Source organism: Heloderma suspectum, chromosome 3, assembly GCF_057233095.1.
Source record: "Heloderma suspectum isolate Gila_16-S chromosome 3, 16-S_ref, whole genome shotgun sequence".
In the NCBI taxonomy this organism is placed as follows: Eukaryota; Metazoa; Chordata; class Lepidosauria; order Squamata; family Helodermatidae; genus Heloderma; species Heloderma suspectum.
The window spans coordinates 284756911-284780908 of record NC_139460.1 but is presented as its reverse complement, the minus strand read 5'-3'; the positions used below and the strand labels follow the sequence as shown (position 1 = coordinate 284780908).

The 23998-nt window shown below is 41.8% G+C and overlaps 1 non-coding gene across 1 annotated transcript; it reads left to right on the top strand.

Moving 5' to 3' along the window:
* Nucleotides 1-12757: 12757 nt before the first annotated feature.
* On the top strand, nucleotides 12758-12923 carry LOC146351369 (U1 spliceosomal RNA). The gene has a single exon (XR_014789771.1). It is a non-coding gene; the product is annotated as a U1 spliceosomal RNA (small nuclear RNA).
* The last annotated feature ends 11075 nt before the right edge of the window (nucleotides 12924-23998 follow it).

Sequence of the window (23998 nt, the reverse complement as noted above, 5' to 3'; positions counted from 1 at the left end):
TTTTCTCCATCTACTTGCCAGTGATCAATCAAGCTGGTTGCCATAATCTTGGTTTTTTTGAGGTTGAACTGCAACCCAGCTTTTGCACTTTCTTCTTTCACCTTCATCATAAGGTTCCTCAGCTCCTCCTTGTTTTCAGCCATTAAAGTGATATCATCTGCATATCGGAGATTGTTAATGTTTCTTCCAGTGATTTTAACTCCAGCCTTGAATTCATCAAGCACAGCATGTCGCATGATGTGTTTTGCATACAGGTTGAATAGGTAGGGTGAGAGCACACAACCCTACCGTACTCCTTTCCCAATCTTAAACCAGTCCGTTGTTCCGTGGTTTGTTCTTACCATTGCTACTTGGTCATTACACAGATTCCTCAGGAGGCAGACAAGATGACTTGGTACCCCCATACCACCAAGAACTTGCCACAGTTTGTTATGATCCACACAGTCAAAGGCTTTAGAATAGTCAATGAAACAGAAATCAATGTTTTTCTGAAACTCCCTGGCTTTCTCCATTATCCAGCAGATATTGGCAATTTGGTCTCTAGTTCCACTGCCTTTTCTAAACCCAGCTTGTACATCTGGCAATTCTTGTTCCATGAATTGCTGGAGTCTACCTTGCAAGATCTTGAGCATTACCTTACTGGCATGTGAAAGAAGTGCCACTGTTCGATAGTTTGAACATTCTTTAGTGTTTCCCTTTTTTGGTATGGGGATATAAGTTGATTTTTTCCAATCTGTGTGCCATTCTTGTGTTTTCCAAATTTGCTGGCATATGGCATGCATCACCTTGACAGCATCATCTTGCAAGATTTTAAACAGTTCAGCTGGGATACCGTCGTCTCCTGCTGCCTTGTTATTAGCAATGCTTCTTAAGGCCCATTCAACCTCACTCTTCAGGATGTCTGGCTCTAACTCACTGACCACACTGTCAAATCTATCCCCAATATTATTATCCTTCCTACTCCACATGCCTCCCTAATAATATGTTGGTGAAGATTCACGGTATGCTCCACTTCATTGGCTACTGCTTGTGTGTGGATGGGTGTGAGTGTGAGAGACAGACTCTGAATGGCCCTGTTATCTTTGCCAAAGGTGCAATCCTATGCATGTTTAGACAGAAAAAGGTCCTAGGACTTGTTTTCTGTCTAAACATGCATAGTATTGTGCCCTAACTGTTATAAGAGAGATGTGGGAAAAGGCATGAACTGGTAGTAGCCTTGTGTTTCTTGCAAACTGACATTTAATGGTCCCTTTTAGTAGTCCTAAGTTCCATATTGCTCAAAGTTTTATGCCCAAAGCAGACATTACATAGCCAACATGTGTTATTGTCTCCCAACATATTTAAAAAATGAAAAGCAGGTGGGAAAAGCAATAAAGCTGAGCGAAGGAACTACAGGTGAAATGCCTAAGTCTTTCCTGTCCAGTTATTTTCTAGCCCAAAATCTCAGGTGATAGCCACTGACTTCTGTCAGTGGAGAGTTGGGGGACCATCTGGAGCAGATTTGAGGGTGGAGGCTGCAGGGGCAAGGAGAGGAGGGAAGAATCCTGCTGCAAACTCCTGTTGCATGAGTGGTAATCTGCTTGTATGTTGTTTGATTTCTTCCATCCTCCCCTGCTGTTTTTTCAGTTGTGGGGAAAATCTTTTCCCTATGGATGAAAAAGCAGCTGGGTAAGATTAAGCTTAAAAATAGCCAGAAAAAAAACCCTCTTCGGCATCTGTTAACAATACATATGGCTACCATGTAATATCTACTCTGGCCATTTACTTATCACTGAAAGAAATAGGGAATTGTATGTTTATGCTCAAGACCTCTGAGCATGTCATTACTAACAAGTATAGTTTTGATTGCAGTAACCCTGCATTTGATAGGCCAAAAAGACAGATCATGGGCAGGTTCACACAATCGCCACAGCCCACCGTGGCTTTTTAAAGCCACAGTCAGTTTCTGCACATGCCAGTAGCCAGGGGATGTTGCCATGGTTTATCGTGTTATCCAATCCCAGGCAGCAAGGGTTGTTTGGGGGTTAAACAACTTTCAAATAGCCCTACAACTGGCCATGGGTTATTTGAGGGTTGTTTAACCCTCAAACAACTCCTGCTGACCAGGTTCAGATGACACAACAAACCATGATAACTCCCACCTCGGGGTGGAAGATTTAAAATAGCCACTGGCATGTGCTACAACCCACTGTGTCTTAAATAAGCCATGGTGGGGTGGAGTGATCATGTGAACCCGGTCAATGAAGTAGGATGTGATCTCTGAGATTATATGGGATTAAATCCAGACTAGTCTAGTTAAATTTATTTCACATTGATATCAGTGGGACTTGTTAAGTCATGACTAACTTGTCCCATTTATTTCAATAGGACCTAAGTTCAACTTAGTTTGGACCTAACCCATGGGTTGCAATTCTAACCATGCTTACTTTGTAGTGAGTCCCACTAGAGTCAGAAGAGCTTAATTTGAGCAAAAGTGTTTAGAAATGTGGTGACAGCCATTCCCTCTGCCCTTTGCCACTATAGATTAATGTAGCTACTTACTTTGAAAATAATGAAATATAATGCCTATGAAGAAAACAAATTTATTTTGCCATTTCTTCCCTTTGATTCTTAGCTGGAAAAGAAACATTGTTTTATCAGCTTTAATGATTTGCTGTGATCTTTCTCTGAAGAACCATCTATTTATTTGACTTGCTTAAGGTCTGGCATGAGAATGAAAGTTTATCCATACAGTACACATGTAATTAAATGCATAATAAACACCATTATGAGATCTTAGCACATTTCTAAAGCTCTCTTTCAGCTGTTTTGCATTTATATTACAAGAGAGCAGAAGAATACACAATAGGAAACTAGCTTGCTTAAATTTAGAATGGTTATTTACTTTGGACTCTCCGTGTTAAATCAAAAACTCTTTCTGCCCCTATGATGCAGAGAATTTATAAACCCCTCCTGCTACATCTGAGAAGAATAGATGACTGGAAAATGGAAGCCTAGAACTATGTATTCCATCTATACATTCATACTGAATAATGCCCTACTGTCTTTTAAACAGAAGTTTAAAAAACAGAATGTTTTTTAATGGATTCCCTCCAGATGGATTCCTCTGACATCCCTACTTTACACTGGGTCTGGAAATGGATTGGTAGCCACTGATGAAGAAGCACTTCTATAATGTCTTCATTCATTCATTCATTCATTCATTCATTACATTTATATCCTACTTTTTTCCTCCAAGAGACCCAAGGTGGCTGACATGGTCCTCCTCCTCTCGATGTTATCCACACAACAACCTTGTCAGGTAGGCTAGGCTGAGAGTCTGTGACTGGACCAAAGTCACACAGTGACCTTCATGGCCAAGTGGACACTAGAACCCAGATCTCCCAGGTCCCAGTTCAACACCCTAACCACTATACCACACTGGCTCTCACATTTAGTCCCTATTAACAACCTTGCAGCCATGTCATGGACTGATAATCACTAACTGAAATTTCTAGACCATTTTCAAAGGTAGCTGCACATACAATCTTCCAGACTAGAGGTGATTAAAACATGGATGACTGAAGCATGGCAACCTCAATCCAGCAAGTAGTGTCAGAGGTGGCATAGCTTAAACTTTTCCCAAACCACAGAAGCTATTTGTGTCTCTAGTTACAAAGATGGCTCAAGGAATACTTCAAAAGTATGAATCAGGTCCTTTAGGAGGAATGCAACTACCTCCAGAATAGTTTAAACACCGCTGTCCTGGACAGATGAACCACCCACTAGCAGTACCCCCTGTCTTATCTGGATTGAACTTCAGTTTAATTTTACTGTTTGCTCTTTTTGGTTTTTTATGATTGTAACCCCCTCCCCATAAGGGCATTTGCCAAATCAAATCAAATCAAATCAATCAATCAATCAATAACGTTGCCTTTATGCAGTCAATTACTCTGCCCAGGCCTGGATTTAGCACATTCATTGCCTCACCTGAATTTGATGAAGTGGAGAAATAGCACTAGGAGACATAGACAAACAGAATTGGGTATAGAGCCTCTGGAAGTGGACCATTCTCATAGGCCCCCAACCTCTGCAAAGAGGTAAGGCCACTGTGACCCTAAATCTCAACAGGAATGGATCCAACTATGGCAAGAGAGTTGACACAACATCCTCCGCTATCAGACCACCATCTTCCTGTCCAGTTGAGAAAGCACACTGAGAGTTTGATGACATGTTGAGACAGCCCTATGGTTGTCATGGCAGCCATAAAATCCTGAACTAACTAGACAAGGTGGCCTCAGCACGGATATTGAGGACCCCCAGGAGATTGTGGCTTATGTCTGTTGGAACAAAGAACAAAGAGCCAGTGTGGCATAGTGGTTAGACTGGAGATCCGGGTTCTAGTCTCCACTCTGCCGTGAAGCTCACTGGGTGACTTTGGTACAGACTGGCTCTCAGCCTACCTCAGAGGGGTGCTGTGAGGATAAAATAGAGAGGAGCAGGATCATGGAAACTGCATTGGGTTCCTTGGAGAAAAAATGCACGATATAAATGTTATAATAATGTTGGAAAAGAATAAGGTTTTAGTCTTCATAGCATTGTACAGTTTTTGAGCCTTGCAATGCTTTGACCAGTAAAGTAAAAGGTGAAAATACTGGACGAATACTGGAAATACTGGAGAGTGTTAATCATGCTTTCTACTTTTACATCTAAGAAACAGGTCAGGGGTCAGTTGGGATGTTTCTTTTCCATGGAATATTTTCAATTCTTTGCCTAGTTGAATTCTTTGTTTTAATAGTTAACAACTCTTTAACATACATTGAAAATTCAGATGTGCCAGTGTACTTATGAAAATCAACAAATATGTATTTTGAACATTCAGATTTCCTCCAAATCATGGCAGCTGAGGTAAGTGTCCTCACAAGTGTTTGGGTTAAGGCATTATTAGGGGACCTGCTCAGTTAGCAATGCAGCATAGCCAAAAGGAATGTGTAACTCTCCAATAATATGTATGACTGCAAAACCACACCCAGCGAGCTACATGCTTGAAGATTTCCTGTTGCAAAACCCCATTTATTCTGTACTGCTTGGCATACAAAGCAAATGAGGATGTGGATTTAAAAATAAATAGGATGAATGTAATTCCTGTAGAATGACTGCTCTTCAGCTGTTCTCTTTGAAATTGCTGAATAAATAATTTTTCCTTTGGCTGAACTTGATTGAAGGGCACTGTCTATAATAAACCAGGACAATGTATTAGAGAAATTGTATAAATGGAAGGTTAATGAAATATTGGTTTATGCAGCCCAAAGAAGATACAAAAGCATCATTCACCTCAGCTGATAGCTGTGGGACACGCTTCAAAAATCTAGTGAAACAAATAGCAGACTATTACAACGACCTTACAAAATAAATAGCAAGACCCTCATGACACACTGAAGACATATAAGGAAATGGAACACATTTCTTTGCCTTGAACAACATTTTGCTCAATGGAAAAATGGCCAAGGAACACATTTTTCTAGATGATTTAAGATGCAGTATGCTGATATGTTCCTTCCAATAGCAACAATTAAAATGTCCTCTCCTGAAATCAGACTGCACGAATGATTTTTCTATTCACTTGCACTGCTTTGAAGAATAAGCCGCTAAGGAGCCACCATATTCCATCTAGAAGACCCTTCCTGGTGGTTCTGTTCCAAAGTCCGCTGACTGTTCAACAATTTGCCTATGCATGTTTCATATCTGCATCAAACGATATGAAGATTTGGTGGAGGCGGGGGATGTTACTGTAGGCATGAGAAGACAGAACTCCTAGGGTGCACTAAATTATAATTTATTCAGCCCAATATGATCTTCACTGGGGCACCATCAAACAAAGCAAAACTCTGTGTTTTCTATGCGATGTGTTCCAAGACTTTTTCACTTTACAGCGCCCCTGGTAAAGACTGTCATCGAAAAGCTTTGGGTTGAATACATAATAATTTAGTGCATCTTCTAGGTTGTCTCTTCTCATTCCTGCATTGGTGACTGCGCTTCTAATCTACCAAAGGTCTTCCCTGTTTAAAGTAGTCATTTTTTTTTTAGGAATTGGAGTATCTTCCCTATGAAAAAAGGCTAAATTGGGGCTTCTTAATTTAGAAAACTGATGGCTAAGGACAGTCATGATAGAAATTCATAAAATTATGCATGGGGGGGGGGAGAAAGTGGAGAGAGTAAAGTTTCTCCCCTCTCTCATAATACTAGAAATTGAGATCATCCAATGAAATTGATTGGCAATAGATTCAGGACAAAGAAAAGAAAGTACTTCACACAATGTGAGTCCAGACTTAGTCATGCTTAGAAGAGACTAACGAGAAGGAATCCAGACTTAATCATACTTAGAATTTGGTTCACATTTTAATATGAACCAACCTAATTCGCACTTCCTGAACTAAAGCACAAACCCGAAAGCAATTATCCATAGGTTTTTGCACTTCTCCGAAATTTATGATGCAGTTCTCCAATCATTAGGGAAAATAGCGTACAAAGGAACATTCCTTGCAAAATGTTATGCAAACTAAGCATATGAATTTCCATGTGGAAATGGAATGGAACAAACTTATACTTGAAAAAATGTGATTATTAAAGGAAGTGAAACAGAGTAGACATGTTGACTTAACTGCCATCATAGTTTGCCTATGTACCATTGATTCCAATGTGTCTACTCTAATATGACTAAGTCTGGATCCAATCCAATGTATGAAATTGCTTCAAGATGGCTTCTATCTTAAATGCCTTTCAAAGCAGTTAAATATATTCATAGGCGATAGGTCTATCAATGGATATTAGTCATGATGGCTATATAAAACCTCAAGATTCAGAGTTGAGAAAAGAGCAGGGTCATGCCAACCTGCACCTTCTTCTCATTTTTGGTAATGCATTTCCATTTTTGGTAATGCACATTCCATTAAATGTGTAAATGGCCACCTTAATCCCAACTTCCTTGTAAATATCCTTAACTAATACACAGTGAGCACAAAAATGTATAATGCCCTGATCAGCAACTAATTTTTAACAGGGGCCATATTTTCAATTGTGTTGGCTCTACCCATTGACTCCCTCCCATTGGAGACATAACACAGGCAAAGGGCTCTTTGACTGTTCCTCTCCCTGGGTGAACAGTAGCAGAGTTCTTGTTAGTCTTCCATTTGGCAAATTGCCTATGTTCTGCTACTTCGCTTTTGTATGGAAGTGAGCAGTTGTGGTACATACTAAGGGGAAAGCTCTGCCAAAGCCTCCCTTGATGTCCACCCTGCAGGAAAGGGAGTTAAAGAGTCCTTTGCCTATGTATCAACATGGGGAAAAGTGATTGAGATATGGTCCATAACAGTATGTATGTAAGAGTCCTTGAGATCAGGAACAATGCTGGGCACCAGCTGGGAAGCCAAATTTGGATCCTGGGCCTCTAGATGCCCATACTGACCATCATGTTAGTTTATAGGCATATGACTGGGCCATCTAGAGAGAAAAGTACTTATACAATCTGACAGTAGAGAGAAATTTAACCTAGCCAAACAAAGAGACAACAATTTAGAAGTTGATATTTAACAGGAAGGAATGTGAAAGGGATGACTGAAAGCCACTAATGAGCAGTCTTGGGAGATCGTGAAGATGTCTCTTTGACCTATCATTTTCAAAATTGCTAGACATTCAGCAATATTTTGTTTTGTTATGATCCTGCATGGATTGGAAATAATGAGCAAAGGCTTTGAAAAGTTTTGTTCGTCAGTTCAAATGCTTTGAAAACATAAAGCATATTTCAAGCTTGTCTTTTTTCACTTGTCCTGGTTTAAATCATAGAATCATAGAATAGTAGGGTTGGAAGGGGCCTACAAGACCATCAAGTCCAGCCCCCCTGAATTTGGACAGAAAAATATTGAAAATATAGTTGCTTCTAGCTTCAGAGGCCATTTTGACACCACCTCTCCTGCACAACTCAAACCTGTCAAGTTACCATGAAATTCATTGCTTATCTTGTATCTCAGGGTTTTTTTCCAAGCAAGAAAGTGAAAATTGACCTCTGGTAACATCTTGTTTGACAATCCTGGAACATAAGAATCCTCTGCAGAATAGTTCCATATACCAAGGCTGTTAAACACATCCTGTTTTAATCTGCTGGGAAATAGAATGAACACTGTGTCTCCTACGTTTTTTTCTTCTTAAACAAATTGGCTTATTTTTGTGTAGCCAAAGAGTTTGTTGAGGGGGATTTTTTCTGGTTCTGTATTAACCTACTGTACGTAATCCTACGGCAGCTGCTGCATTCCACATGTCCTTTGGAATCACTTCCCAGGAGTGGCAAGCTCTCCTCTGGCCTGTGTAAATTTGGGTTCAAAATTCTACCTCAGTAAGTAAAGCTGAACTAGTAGAAAAGACCACAGACTCAGGATTATAACTGAAATGAATTAAACTGCTTATTCATACACAATGTTCAATATAGGAACACTAAAGGAATAAACAATAAAGCAAATTGAACCAATAATGAACTCGGTAAAAATCCAATAGAAGGACAGTGGATAAAGAAATAATAAAATAAAGAAAATAATTAATTGGATAGAAATAGTCCACAAATAAGGACCATGAAGAACTAAATAGAAATCATAAGAACATAAGAAGAGCCAAGCTGGATTAGACCAAAGGCCTATTTAGTCCAGCATTGTGTTTCCACAGTGGCCAACAAAATGCCTATGGGAAGCCCACAGCTGGACAAGCAAATCAAGCACATGAAGTCGAGCAAAAGCATTGCTCAGCATTTAAAAGATTTGGGGGCCAGGCCCATAGGATGCAAATCTGCAGAACAGTTGCTTTAGCTTACGTAGGGTGTGCCTAAATCTGCCACTATATGTGAAGAAGGATAGATCCTCTTTTCAGAGCTTCCTTTATACTCTTTAACAATCAGGTTAGCATGTTTCTACTAGTGATGGGTGATAATTTTAAGTTCAGTTTTTAGAAGTATTTACCAACATTTGGGATGAAAAGTGCTTGAAATAAAAATAACTGAATGTGGGAAAAACCAAAACTGATAGCTTCATCCATCTAGGCCCAAGACCTTGAGTGCTTTGCTCTTAAATGTCAGAGTTTAAATACCTGGGTATTCAACCACGTTAGTGCTAAGTTAGGGTTGTCACCTCTTTTTTCTGACAGGCTCCTCATCTTTAACAACTACATGGCAGGCAGGTGCACCATGGTCCCTTCCATGCTGAGAATAGTTGTATCTATTGAATTTGGTAGTGTAGATGGGTGAGAATTCTGTTTCAGTTCACTTTTGATCCGGATTTACCCAAATTACCAATGTTCTTCATATTTAGGAAAGAAAGAACTTCAGATTTAAAACATTTTACAATGTGGGAGAATGTGGAACTGAAAGATTTGCCCATCCCTGGTTTCTTCCAAGCAGTCCAATCAACTCCAGTTTCCAATTCAATATATTTATCAAACAACCAAGCAGAGAGAAATAGTCAGTTTCTTTTAAAATAAATGAACATAAGCATTAGCTCAACTGGTCAGGAGCCTAAGAATAACACACCAAAACAGCTTTCAGGTGGGGACAGGGATGAGGCCCACACCTGGGTTCTGAGACATAAGCTCGTCTTCCCGCTTTGCCAGCCACAAAGAAAAATGTCACCAGAAGTATTTCTAGGGGGCCTGCCTGGGCAGCTCCCAGAAGGAAATTCAAACGGAGCAATGAATATCCTGGGAGGAGCTAAACATGCACACTCCAGATGATTCCTGTGAGGCTGAGTCAGCCTGAAATGGGTATGCAAATGTAGATTTTGGTTCTATAGTAGCCTGGTCATGTTCTTTGTTCAGAGACAATTTTAGAAAGAGGGGGAGAAGGTTTGGTCATTAGAGACCATTTAAATAGCTTTTGGTCCAAAATAAAGATGAACTTTTTGCCATATGGTGAAATACCATTAAAGAGGGGACTTCTATCAGGAGAGAGTTCCAAAAGCTAGGTGTAGCTATGTTATTCCAGAGCACTGCATTCCTTGGAATTAGAATCCTGATGAAAAAGATCACTGAATACGATCAACATCAAACTAATACTGCGCTTTTCTGCTCCAATTTCTTCTTTCTGTAAAATACATTTTTAAAAAATCAAATATTAAAAGTGATCATATTAAACCCAGCAGTTATATCTGCCAGATAAAAATTCCCTGTTTGTCCCATATTAGCCTTTTCTTTCAAAAGTGTCATGGCAAGTAATTGGTACAGAGTCTTCACTCTCTTGCTAAATCATGTTTTTTTTTATATTAGCTTCCTCCAAGAATGTTTTCTGATAAAAAAGATATCTTAATTCTTTTTACCAGAGGAAGCAGCAGCACTTTTCTTTTTGGTCTAGCTCCTTCACTTTCTTGCTGAATCAATTTTTTATTATGATCTTCCTCCAAGTATATTGTCTGATAAACAAGATCTCTTCACTGATTTCATTACAGGAAATCTTCAAGCGCTCTCCCATTGCATGGCTTCTTTTACACACTGCTCATGTTCACCCACTCTATACTTATCTAACTCTTCTGTCTTGACTGACTGTAATTGCTACTTGCCACCAGAGCTCTCCTTCCAGCTATTCTCACTTGATGTAATGCTTCTTGTCAATGGGTTTCTTCATTCGTTCTTTGGGTAACTTTTATTACATTGTCTCTGAGGCCTAGTGTGATCTGTGCTTTGGGGATCTTATATCTGTCTTTGTAAGCTAATGGTCTTTCCTTTCCCCATATTTCTATACAGGTGTTCCATGCAGTCCAGAGTTTCTTTTATTTTATCCTTTGCTCTCCAATTAAGGTTTCTTACCTGCTTTTCCCACCTCAGTGACTGTTTTTATATGCATTTATGTTTTCAGTCCAGTCCTGTTTTTAGACTGGAGTTGTAGTCTGTCTCTGTCTGTCTGTCTGTCTCTCTCTCTCTCTCTCTATTATCTGATTGATTTATACCCTACTGTTCAACAGGTTCTCAAGGCAGTTTACAAAAAGTTACAACTCATAATTAAACACATTAAAACATAAAGATTAAAACAAATACATTTACTAAACCACAATATAAAACAGGAGTGCCCAACCTGCACCCCCCATTACTGCAGCCCCCATGGGGTTTCTGACCCATGCAGGCCCCCCCACCAAATCTCCCCCACCTGTACTTTCCAGTCCCTCCACGAGAGATCACATATAGACTGCTCTTTGTCTGTTACTGCTAGCAGCAAATGAAAAACAATTTGTATCAGGATTGCTGGGGGGGGGCACATGTGGATATGCATTTTTTTAATTATTTTTTTATTTACTGTATTTGTATAATGCTTCCTATCTGGAACAGATTTCAGTGCAGTAAACACAACGAATAACAGTAAAAGAATAAAATGATTAAAAACACCACATTAGAATTATACTTGTTTAAAAACACAGTGCCAATAAAAACCGTAACTGGTCAATTAAGGAATGCCTCCTGGAACAGTGATGTTTTCAGGAGGTGCCGGAAACAATGCAGTGTTGGTGCCTGCCTGACCTCCGGGGCAGGGAATTCCAAAGAAAGGGGGCCACCACACTGAAGGCTCTTCTCCTGGTGGACTCCAATCGGGCCATAGGTCCATGTGGAACCACCAGGAGCGAGCCCTCCAATGACCTCAGTGACTGGGCAGGTTGGTAAGGGAGGAGGCACTCTCTCAGATATCCTGGTCCCAAGTTGTTTAGGGCTTTGTACACTAGTACTAATACCTTAAACCTGGCCCGGTAGTGAATAGGCAGGCAGTGCAGTTCCCTCAGCAAAGGAATTACATGATGGAAAGGGGCAGCTCCCAACAATAGCCGAACTTCTGCGTTCTGCACTAGCTCCAGCTTCTGGAGCAGCTTCAAGGGCAGCCCTACATAGAGTGCATTGCAGTAATCCAGCCTTGAGGTAACTAGCCTGTACCACTGTGGCCAACCTGTCCCTGTCCAGGAGATGCCATCGTTGGCGAACCAGCCAAGCTGGTAAAAGGCACTCCGAGCCACCATGGCCACTTGGGCCTCCAGTGACAGTGATGAATCTAGGAGTACCCCCAAGCTATGGGCCTGATCTTTCAGTGGGAGTGTAGCCCCATCAGAACACGCAATGAGCCTATCTCCCAGATTTGGGAACCACTCACCCATGGGGCTTCCGTCTTGCCAGGATTCGGTTTCAGTGTGTACATATATGTGCATGTGTGTATATGTACACATATGTGTGGATCTTGACGCTGCATTGCTTGCATCCCTCAGGGCCAATGCAACCCTGATATAAAGAAGACTATAAAAGGTGGCAGCAGAATTAAAAACAAATCTGAAGCAGCATAAAAGTGATGTACAGAGGATGAAAAAGTTTTGGCACCAGTCTTTGGTGCCAAAATGACATCAAGGCAGGCACCATGTGAGCCTCCCTGGTGAGGGCACGCCACAGTTGGGGTGTCACCACCAAGCAGGCCTTTTCCACTGTAACCAGCTTGCAGTGCCCCCCTAAGATGACCTGAAAAAAAGGCTTCTATTAAGATTAGGGTATGAAACAAACATATGGAGACAAGGGTCCTTCAGGCATCTCAGACCCAAGCCATGAAGGGGTTTAAAGGTAAAGTCCAGCACTGTGAACTGAGCCCAGAAATGAACTGGGAGCTAGTACAACTGTAGAAGCACAATGTGATCATAATGCCCAGTCCCAGTTAACAGTCTTGCAAATGTATTTTATAATTTCTGAACCATCGTCAAAGGAAGCCCTATGCATAACCAATTACAGACTTACCTGGCAGGGGAGACACCTTGATCATGAAGGAGATTTTTCCAGGGTGAGACTCATCCATTACACTCCAGGTGTGCTGACTCCTGTGATTTCCCCCAATGCAGGAAACTCAACTGCATAATTTGTGGTATTTTAGTTATATGTTGTTTGTGTATATTGTCTGTGTGCTTTTATGTAAATGGCTTTTAAACTTTGTATATGGTATTTTAATGATTTAACTTTTGTAAACCACCCAGAAAGCTTCAGCTGTAGGGAGGTATAGAAATATTATTATTATTATTATTATTATTATTATTATTATTATTATTACATTAGTCCAATCTGGGGATTACCTGTGCATGGGTCACTGCCTCCAGGCTATCTCTGCCTAGGTACGGTCACAGCTGGTGCACCAGGCTAGGCTAGTAGAAACAGAAGGCTCTCCTGCCACCTAGGCCACCTGCACTCCCAATGACAGAAATTGATCCATGAGCACACCCTGACTGTGAACTTGTTTCTTCAGGAGGAATGCAACCCTATCCAGCACAGAGTAAGCACCTCTAACCTGGGGAGATGAATCACCCACTAACAGGACATCCATCTTGTCTAGACTGAGCATCAGTTTACTAGCCCACATCCAGTCTATTACCACACCCTGGCACCAGTTTAGCAGCATTACTGTCCCACCTGACAGTGGTAGATGAAAAAGATCAATTTTGTGTCTTTTGCATACTGGTGACACCACAGCCCAAATTTCCCTTCTCTTAGTATTACAGTCTCTGGGCTGATTATGTGTTGAGAGACTTCATTTGCCTTATCATTTTCAGCTGCCTTTGGCTTTACTTTCAGATTTGATTTGATGATGGCATCTGTAAAATGACAAAGAGAAATAAGGACAAAGGGATCTCTCTCTCTCTCTCTCTCTCTCTCTCTCTCTCTCTCACTCTCATCTCTCCCCTGCCCCAGTCAATGTGCTTGCTCTCCTGTGTTTGGTATGGAGGCATAAGGATCGTCAGCCATTTTTTCCATTATTAGTAGATTAAACAAAACACCAGCCAATTCAACAGAACAATGGTGGTAGTGGTGTAGAATGTGAGTGTAAATGGAACAAAAGTGGTTTTCGAAACCTGGATTCCAACAGTAACACATTCCATCACTACAGCTTTATGTACACATACAAAGAAAGCATGAACCTCACCTCCCGGACAGGATCTCACACAAGGTCAGTTTTAGCCAAATTGATTTTGACAAACGTTTACCTGCTGACGGCTTTCAAAAATAGCTAGCACCGAAGTGTTCACAATAAATTAGAATAGCAACCTTTTCTAATTTGTCATTTCCCCTAACTGTATTATGGCTAGAAATACGATCAGATTCCCCTACTGCAATTAACTACCTATTGTTTGCTCCAGTCCAGAAATGTGTATATGCTCAGAAGTGCACAAGGTTCCTGTGCTTCTCCATGTATTCTAACAGAGCAGCAGATCTGTAGTACTTATTCCACGCTGTCGTACACATTCACACTTGCAGAGTCCAGAAAGAGCTGGATTCTAATGCTAAACAAGCAGTACTGTTAACTTCTGTTTTAAATCAGAGAGCCTGCTTGAGGAACAAAGCCCTTTCAAAGGGAATGAGCGTGTCGGGGTCATTCAGGAGTTGTGTCGCTCACACTGCACACTAGTGGATGCTTTTTCAAGTGTGTTAGTATCACCATCCCTTCATCAAGAGCTTCGTATTCCTTCTAAAACAAAAATAAATTAAAGTAATTTGAATTTCCAAATATTCACAACAAATCCAACAAGTTCTTAGATGTGCCTCATAAAACATAATCCCATCAGTTCAAAAGAAATACATTTTGAAAAGTAATTTCTTCCTCTTTTTCAGATTTAACCTGATCGCAAAAAGGCTTGGTCAAAGATTTGGCAGGCTTTGCATGAAATTAGGAAATGTTCTCAGGGGTGGGAGAGTGAAGTAATTTTTAGAACACTTATGATCTCATCTTATAGAAGACAAACTAAAATACAGTTCTTCTGAGTGCTGTTGCATGAAGTGAGGAGCATCTCTAGCTCTTAGTCATCTATTACATTTAGAGTCATTATCTTATACTTTCATGTTTCACTGGACATGAATACGTGTGAAAGTGATGTGGACTGGAGACAGGCTGATCCATTCATCCCCCGTTTGGATCCACAATACCTTGTGCAAGGGCAAAGGCACTTCTGCTTGTGCACGGTACTCTCCTAAATACCACTGATTCTCTCCTTCCTGTCAGTAACTGCTGAACACTGCCTCATGTGATGAGCCATGTCAGAACCTTCCAGGCTGACTTCATCCATCCAGTCCTGCTGAGTATGAAATAATATAAGAGGGATTCCTGTCTCAGTGGAACTTTGTTCAAGCAACAAGTTCTGCCTGAGCTCTGCATTTCTAGTGTTTCCTTCAGTCCTGACTCGTGGTTTCCCCCTTGCTCCTAATTACTCTTGGGTCCTGACTCCTGTCTATTCTCCAGTCCTCTCTTCTGTTTTCTACACTATCAGATCCTGGTAGTTATTTGATATGGACTAGTGGTTCCTGGCTTGTTCCACATTGCTGCCCATGGTCCAGCCCTGACATTTATGTTGCAGTCCCCTGGGCCCCATTCTCCATTGTTCTGGCATGGAACAGAGTGAGTTTTGGGAGGATGCAATGGGGACGTGCGAACAGGAAGCCCCATTGCAGGATCAGAACTCTACTTGTGCTTCTCTGACTCCAGTCCATGACATTTGAACACCTTGTACCTGAGTTGCCTCCATCCACTGTATAGTTTCATTAGACCAACAATGTTCTTTATAGTTTACATTATTTCTCAGGTGAAATATGGTGTGGTACTTGTGGACTACATTGTATATAGATAGATGTGAGAAAGAGGTGGTAATGAATACAAGCATGTTTCTGACACTATGAGGGTGTCATAACCAAAAGATTAGTATACTAATAGGTTTGGTAATACACTTGGCAATTCTAGATAAAGCTCTATAAGCCACAGGAGAGCACGCATATATCTATATCTGTATCTATATCTATATCTATATCTATATCTATATCTATATATCACTGAAGAATCATATTTTGGTTATAGTATTTTGATTTCACATCTGCAACTTTCATTTCCATCTATGATTCAAATAGTGATTATTGCTATCTGCACCTAACTAGTTTTAATCGGAACTTCCCAAGTTTTTTCAAAACCTGTGACTAAGGTAGCCAACAATTTTAAGTTTTTTTTTTCAGTCATCAACAGTGCTTCTCATTGGGATACATCTAGAGAAAGCTGAGGAAAATCAAATTTGACTCGAGCAGGAAAAAAGGAACTTTCACTGGCTTCCTGATTCAATCTATGCAGCATCTGTTTGTCTGGAGTGTTGCACATTTATTGGTTGCAAAATACTGGAAGAAGCAGAAGCTGCAGTAAAGGAAAAATTGATAAGAAAAACAATGTGGCCAACAGTGCTAATGTTTAAATTTACACATGACAAAAGATTGTGGGGAAATATACAACGCAGCCGTTCATCAACTTGGAGCAATGGTGCCTGCTTATCACTTACTGAAATAACGTTAAATCACTTCAGAATGCCAAACAGGAAACATTGGCTATGACAGAAGACATAAACATGGAGGATTTGTATTTCTTTCCGTGTTGTAATTTTAACATAAAATATTTAAAAAACAAACAGGACTGCCTGCAATGTGCACCAAGCATTATGCATTTATTTCATTTTGTGTGTGCGCAACCTCTTAGCATAGAAATCTTGATGTCACAAGATGTGGGGTTTTCACTCTAAGGCTTTGGCTGGATACATCTGTAAACAATGAGCAGATACAATGCTGGGAATGCTGTGGCTGTGAGGCATTTTTCAGATCTGAAGGAGGAGATAAAAGACTGAGTCTCCAATTGGTGGAATTTCCTGCAGTCTGGTCATCTTCACTGTGGTCTAATCTTTAAAGACTTAAATGTGCAATGTTGTCCATTCCAGGATGTTAGCCTCTCCTTTTCTTCTAATTGTGGTACAGGTTTCCAAGAATTATATATTTTTCTCTTAAAAATTAATTCTGTATTCATATTAAACTCATGGGTGCAATTTCTTGTTCCTCCAAAATTTAGGAGCCAGTAAGTAGGGATGTACGAATCCCTTACCTGGTTCCGGTTGGGGCATCTGCTGTGGGGGGGGAGGCGATTCGGTCCTCTTCCTGGAATCCTCGATGGGGGGGGAGGCAATCCGGTCGTCCCCCCCTGGAATCCTGCCCGGCTGGCTCTGTTCCACGGCCATGCCATGGAACTACTGGCCAGGCTGATCTGCAGCAGGGCCTCCAGCCACTGCCAGGCTGGTGCAGACGCAAATGGCATCCTGTGTAGGGGACGCCATTGCGTCCCTACGGTAGCCTGTCATAGGCTACATAAATATTTACGTAGCCTATCACGACTAAAGAGGGAACGCAAATGGCAGCCGCTACGCCATTTGCATGCTGTCTTTACCATGATAGGCTACGTAAATACTTATGTAGCCTATCACGGCAAAGAGCAGGGGTGCAAATGGCGTAGCGGCTGCCATTTGCATCCCTGCTCTTTGCCGTGATAGGCTACGTAAATACTTAATGTAGCCTATCATGGCTGCAAGAACGCAAATGGCGGCTGCAGTAGCCTGGCCGCAGCTGGCTGGGAGACCAGCCAGAGCCGCCACCGCCAGAGCTGCTGCCAGAGCCGCCGCTGCTGCCGCATCTGCCCCAAGTAAGTTCCGTCCTGGGGGGATTCCGTAGGGTGGCATTCCGCCACGGATTCCGGGGGGGGCGGATTCTAAAGAATCTGGCCTCACTGGAATCCCTGGCAGAATTCTCTGACATCCCTACCAGTAAGATTTTCTAGCAGCCAAGTTGGAGGGATGGAAAAGGAGGGGGAGACCAGACCACAGGAGTCTTGCTCTTATTGGTGCATTCTGATCTGTTCCCCACCTTCTTCCTGCTTTCTTGCTGCAGGTCAGGCCCTATCATTAGGCAGAATGGGGCAGCTGCCTTGGGCAGGAGACAATGGGGAGGCCTGCACCCCATCCATTCCCATTCCCCTGAGACAATGCCTTGGTGGCTTGTTGCTAGCCTGGTGTGTCTGTCAGTCTCACAGAGCTGTTTTCTTCCCATGCATCACAGTTAATGCTGTTGGGAAAGTGCCTGCTTAATTGAGAAGTGACAGAGCTTAAGTCTACCTTGAAATTATAGCCTCTGAGATGGGAATCCTTCCTCCCATAAATAGCTGCAGGTTGTGATTACTTATTTACTCAGGACCGCAAAATCACTATGCACATTGTCACAATGATGCTTCTTTCTATGAAGGATGGGGGAGAAATTAATTTCAGTTCATTTTTGACCAGAATTTATCCAATGCACACATCCCAGAACTGAACGTAAACCCGAATGCAATCTGTGGTCTGAAGTCTGTACATTTCCGAGGTTTTGATGCAAATAGCAATAAAAATGCATTTGAAAAAAATGTGTACACTAGAAAAATGTGCCTGGAAAAAAAAAAGCATACATTTGAAAAATGTCCACAAGCAAGCTTTAACAAAAGGGAGAAAATGCGCATGTATCAAACATGTGCACAATTAATGCCTGCATTTGGAGAAATGTGCATGAAAATATGCATGAATGTGCAACCCTCCCACAAACAAACAGAGCTCACAATCCAATACAGACATGAATCAGAATGAGCTCCAAGGCAGAATGTGGAGAGCCTCAATGACCTCAGGTGCTGCTGAGTTGCTTATTGCTACTTACTTCATTACAGGCACAATCCTATGCATGATTGGACCAAAAAAAGTGCTACAACTTCCAGCATTCCCTAGCCAGCATGGCTAGCTGTGGAATGCTGGGAATTGTAGGACCTTTTTTTGTTTAAACATGTATAGGAATTATTTAATTAATTATATTTATATGCCACCTTTTTCCTCCTTAAGGAACCCAAGGCATCATACATAATCCTCCTTCTCTCCATTTTATCCTCATAACAACAACCATGTGAGGTAGGTCAGGCAGAGAGTCTGTGACTGGCCTAAAGTCACCCAGTGAGCTTCCAAGGCCAAGTGGGGACTAGAACCCAGATCTCCTGACTCCCAATCCAACACTCTAACCACTACACCACACTGGCTCTCTTTTAGGATTTCACCCTAAAAGATTCTAGAGTAGTATCCTGGACCTTGACTCAAATTAATTAACCCTGTCTTAAGTGCTTCGAGAGAAGATGACTGGAGAAAATGGAACAAAGGAGTGAGCAAAATGAGAAGTAAAGTTGAAACAGGTAAAAATAAATGGGAAATGAATTATTGTGTTGGATCCTGAAAGTTGAAGGAAGTGAGCAGAAGGGGACTTTCCTGACACTGTCTCCCCACACATGTTCCCCTGAAACATCTGCTCCTGAGGGTCAGGGGAATCCAGAATATGGGGAAATACAGGGGCAGGGGAGAAATGCTGAAAATCAAACAGAAGTACCTTGTTTCAGGGGAGTTCTGCTCATGAAAGCTGCCTCCACCCAATTTTGTCAAATTGCCTTCTTCCCTCGTAGCCCCCATACAACACATCCCACCCCATTCCAGCAGGGCCCATGTCCCTCAGGAATGTCTTGTCAGGCAGTTCAGGGGGTATAGTGGGAAAGAAAGGGTGGGAAAATCTCCTTCCACCTGTTTCCTTCCGAGTGCATGGAGTGACCATCTGACATAATCAAAAAAGAAGATAAAAGAGGCCACAAATCTGCATAAAATGTGCGTATGCTAAGGTTTATGCATAGACTCAAATTTATACATAAGTGCTATAATTTAAATAGAAATGCTATGCATAGTGGGGGAAGATTATGCCCAGGTGACTTGTGTACCTGCTGCACAGCCTGTTGTCCAGGTGCTCACTGCTTATGGGCAGCTTTAAGGCCCCATTCTACCATCTTAGCATCCTTTGTCTTTAAACCAAACTTGGACTAGAAAGCCTTTCAAACAGAAGACGTTTCCAAATAAAGGGCTGTCCTATGGCAGCCATACAAACAAAGGACTATAACACAGGACACAAGGCCATCCTTTATGTGCGGGACTCAGGATCTAACCAGTTGAGGGGAAATCTGAGCCCTATTGAAGCATTTGGTAGCTGTGGGTGCTGAATGGATGGTGGGGTGGTGTAGAAGGCAGGGCCTGGTCTCACACCCTAGACCCTGGTGGATGCCCCCAGCTGACGTATGATTGGTGTCAGTCAGAATAGGGCCTACATGCATTCAGATGTTATGCAAAGGCACCTTTCTGCCTCACACCAATCACACATTGTCCAAGGGTGTGGCCAGCAGGCATGTCAGCATCGAGGGGTGAAGCTAGTAGTCCAAGGGAATAAAAGGAGGCAGCAGCCAGTTTCTCCAAACAAGTACAAAATATCCAACATCCCAGGTGTCCATCATCAGTTGCCAGGCCTTATGTTTTAGTTGCCAGTGGCTACTGGGGCACCTGAATTTTTGCATCCCTGATTGAGCATAAAGCTGTATAATGTTCTGTTACATTTAATCTTAGCATTTAATCTTTTTGAAGAGAAGCACCACCAAAAGCATGATCAGTGGAACTAGAACTGAAACACTTAAAAAAGTGTGTGTGTGTGTGTGTGTGTCAAAATTCAATACCATTTCAAAACTTGCTCTTTGGATTTCTATGTTGAAATTTGACACCAAACCTCATCATTCCATTTCCAGAATCAAAACTGAAACTTTATTTTGTATTGTGGCCTCTTCAAGGGGTGGTTTTGTAATTCATTAAACTGTTAAATTGAATTATTCCACATCTGCGTCAGATGCGGCTAATTACTGACTGTTACCACCTGTCAACCATCAGACAGAGTTGGAGAGCAACTGTCAAATATGACAAATATTGAAATCAAATATAAAACATCATTGGCGATCAAATAGTGATGTTGAACAGGACTCACTCTACCACTGGGCAAGAGTATGGTGGTTGCCTTAGGCTGCTGATTTGGGGTGCCATGAAAGGGCTGTGAATTGTTAGTGATGTAATTTATTTTAATTTCAATGGGGCTGAAGCATGAACTAGGAAGACAGGAAGCTGCGTTATACTAACCGGGGGCCCATCTGTATGGCACCGCTTTGACCCCCCACCCCATCGCAAATGCACAGCAATGCGGCTTTGAGTCGGCAGCATGCCCTGTGATACACTCACGATGTACTGTGCGCTTCTCTAAGAGACTAGTCGTGCCCTTTTTTTGGCCATTATACTGAAATACACAGCTGTGCGGTCCCGTGAATGTGGGGGTGCAACAGTACTGTGGCTCTTTTATATTTGAGGGGCTCTGCTGTGTCTTTCTGACCCTGTTTTAGGTTAGAATCGGGTGTTTTGTGCTCCTTCATATCTGCACCATCAGTTTATCAGTTCCCCAGCCTGAGACTCTCGCGATGGTTCGCACTCATAAGCGTGAGCGCTACATGCCTAGCCATCACTCTGAAATGGTGCCCGGAGCGATGTTGTTCCTCCGCCAAGACCCTCCCCAGCCCTTGGGTACTGAGTCCAAAAGCAACCATTGCAAAGATACGAAGCTGCAAAAAAGTGCGGAAGGGTGATTAAATAAATGAAAACGCTGCTCTGTGCCTCTGTAACGGCGCAGTTGTGAAGGGATGGGGGAGCAAAGGGGCATCACAGAGTGCCGCAGGCACAACACTCACCTACAACATGCCCACTGTAAGATGTGAAGTCAGTTTGGGGAAGGAACAGATGGCCCGCAACTGCAGGGGGAACCCGCAGCAATCCCCCCCCCCAACCACAGTAAAACGGCTCCTTGGAACTCGGCTTTTTCCAGGCGAAAACCACAGATGGCTGTGAAGTTGTAACTACATCATCTATCACGAGGGACCTTGACTCACACCCACCCTGGAGTAAAAGCCTGGTGTAGATGGGGCCCCAGTTTGGACAGCATGTGAATGAAGCAGGAGTGTGCAAGCATACTACTTCTCACCGCCCAGTTGCTGCTGTTGCCGCTGGACAGAGCTATCATGATGCCTGAATCCAGAATGATGGGTTGTTGTGTGAAACCAAACCCAGAATTAACACCCAAGAACAAACCATGGGTTCTAACTCTGGGTTGTGTCTCCCCCAACAACTCATAATTCTGGGTTTGGACATCATGGAGCATCCCTGGGTTACTTAGCTCAGCTGCAGTGTGCGGCTGACCCAGAGAAGAGCACACTTGCTTGTTCCTTCTCATTCATGACTATGATGTGCGAATTGGTCCATCTAGCCCAGTATTATCAACCCTGACTGGCATGATTCTTCAGGCTTTCAGGTGGGAGTCTTTCCCAGCCCTACCTAGAAATGCTGGGGCTTGAACGTGGGACCTTCTACATGCAGTTCATCCATCCATTCATTGTATTTCTATACCACCCAGTAGCCAAAGCACTCTGGATGGTTTATAAAAAATTAAAAGGTGAAAATACAATATAAAAAACTTTAACCTACAAAATTTAAAACAGCTTAAAAAAACCAGTTACAATAATGTACAGGACCTGATAAAACAACTGACATTAAAAACTCCATTATATGCCATCAAATGCTTGGAGTAGAAGACAATCTTCACCTGGTACCAAAAAGATAACATTGGCACCAGGCGGACCTGAGCACATTCCACAATTGGGGGACCACCACCGAAAAGGCCCTCTTGCTTGTTGCCATCCTCCAAGTCTCCCTCAGAGGCACTTGTCAGAAGAGGGCCTCAGATGTTCATCATAGTGTCTGGAGAGGTTCTTATTGGGGGAGGCACTCCATCAGTTATTGTGGTTCTGGGCCATGTAAGGCTCACACATATGCTCTAATACTGAGCTACAGGCCCTCCCCGCTAATATAGTCTGCATCCAAGCCACTGTGTTTTACTCCCAGGGAGAGGCACTTGTGGAATTTTCTGCCTAACTCACTCAAATAATTTGGCCAGGCCAGCATGGGTATCATGCACTTTGACTGGGGTGGCACCATTTGCTCTTCTACCTCACCATGATGCTGAATCATGGATATTTACTGGAAATGGGCATATCTGAAGAATATTTGCCATTAATGTCTGCAGAAGGGAGTTTAGAAGGTAGTGTTTCCGGAACCAATTCAGTTTACGTCTAACTGGAATAATAGGTTCTCGTAATACATAGCTTAAAATATTCCAAAGAAATTTTAAAGGTGTAGAGCTTTCTGGTAGAGAATGCAATCGTTTCAGCATGACTGGGGTGATGAGAAACATAGAAGTATCAATTTGAAAGGGACCTTCTGTTGAATTGTCTCACCTTCCGGCTAATACATCCAGACATCTTTGTGAAAAAGATATCAAACTGAATGCAACAGTGAGAATCCTTTTTGTTTCTCTTTTAGCCATCAGCCATTAGATACTTAATGCTGGGCACTTCAGTCAAAGAACATTTCATTTAATAATTAGACTCTTTCCTTTGAGTGGCTAATACGTTCTAATTCTTTTGTGACATATCCTTATGAGAACTCTTCATGTTTTGATACAATTCAATTCACGTACATAATTTCCAAATCCAACCCCATCCTTCTACAGTCCACAATGCTCTAAAATCCCTTACTTTGTAGTTTGTCACAATTTTTATATTAGTCATTTATATTAATTTCCTCCTGCCTGCTAGGATATTAGAAGCTCCTATTGATTAAATAATTCAGGTAATAATGAGGTGTGAGGATGTGTGACCCATCCAGCATTTCTGAAAGCCATTAGAGATTTCCATTACTTGCCAGAACGTAACTTTAATTTTATTAACTGGAATAATGAAGATGTACCTATACAGATCAGCGGGCCTTGGTCCTTGGATCACCATCATCTGCTACATTCCACTGACCCCTAGTGGACTCCTTGTCACAGTGCAGGGTGTGTAATGAAAATAAAGCAAAAAATTGATGTTCTCCAGCAGGCGGTGGGGGAGTGAAAAATACTTTAAAAATCTGTTGTGTTGCTTAAAACATTTTTTAAAAGCTAAGATCACTGCTAGCATTTTATAAGCTTCATTAAGTAGTGGCATGGGATTGTATGATCGATGATACATACTTTGTTAACCAAAATAACCTTAGCTTAAGGAAAAGAACGTTGAAGTGTATTAATCTTTAAATGAGCAAGCTTGGGAGCTAAGATTTTCTGGAAGATTTGGTAATATACCAGAGAGCTTTGGCTATGGGGTGGTACAGAAATGTAAACAACAGCAACAACA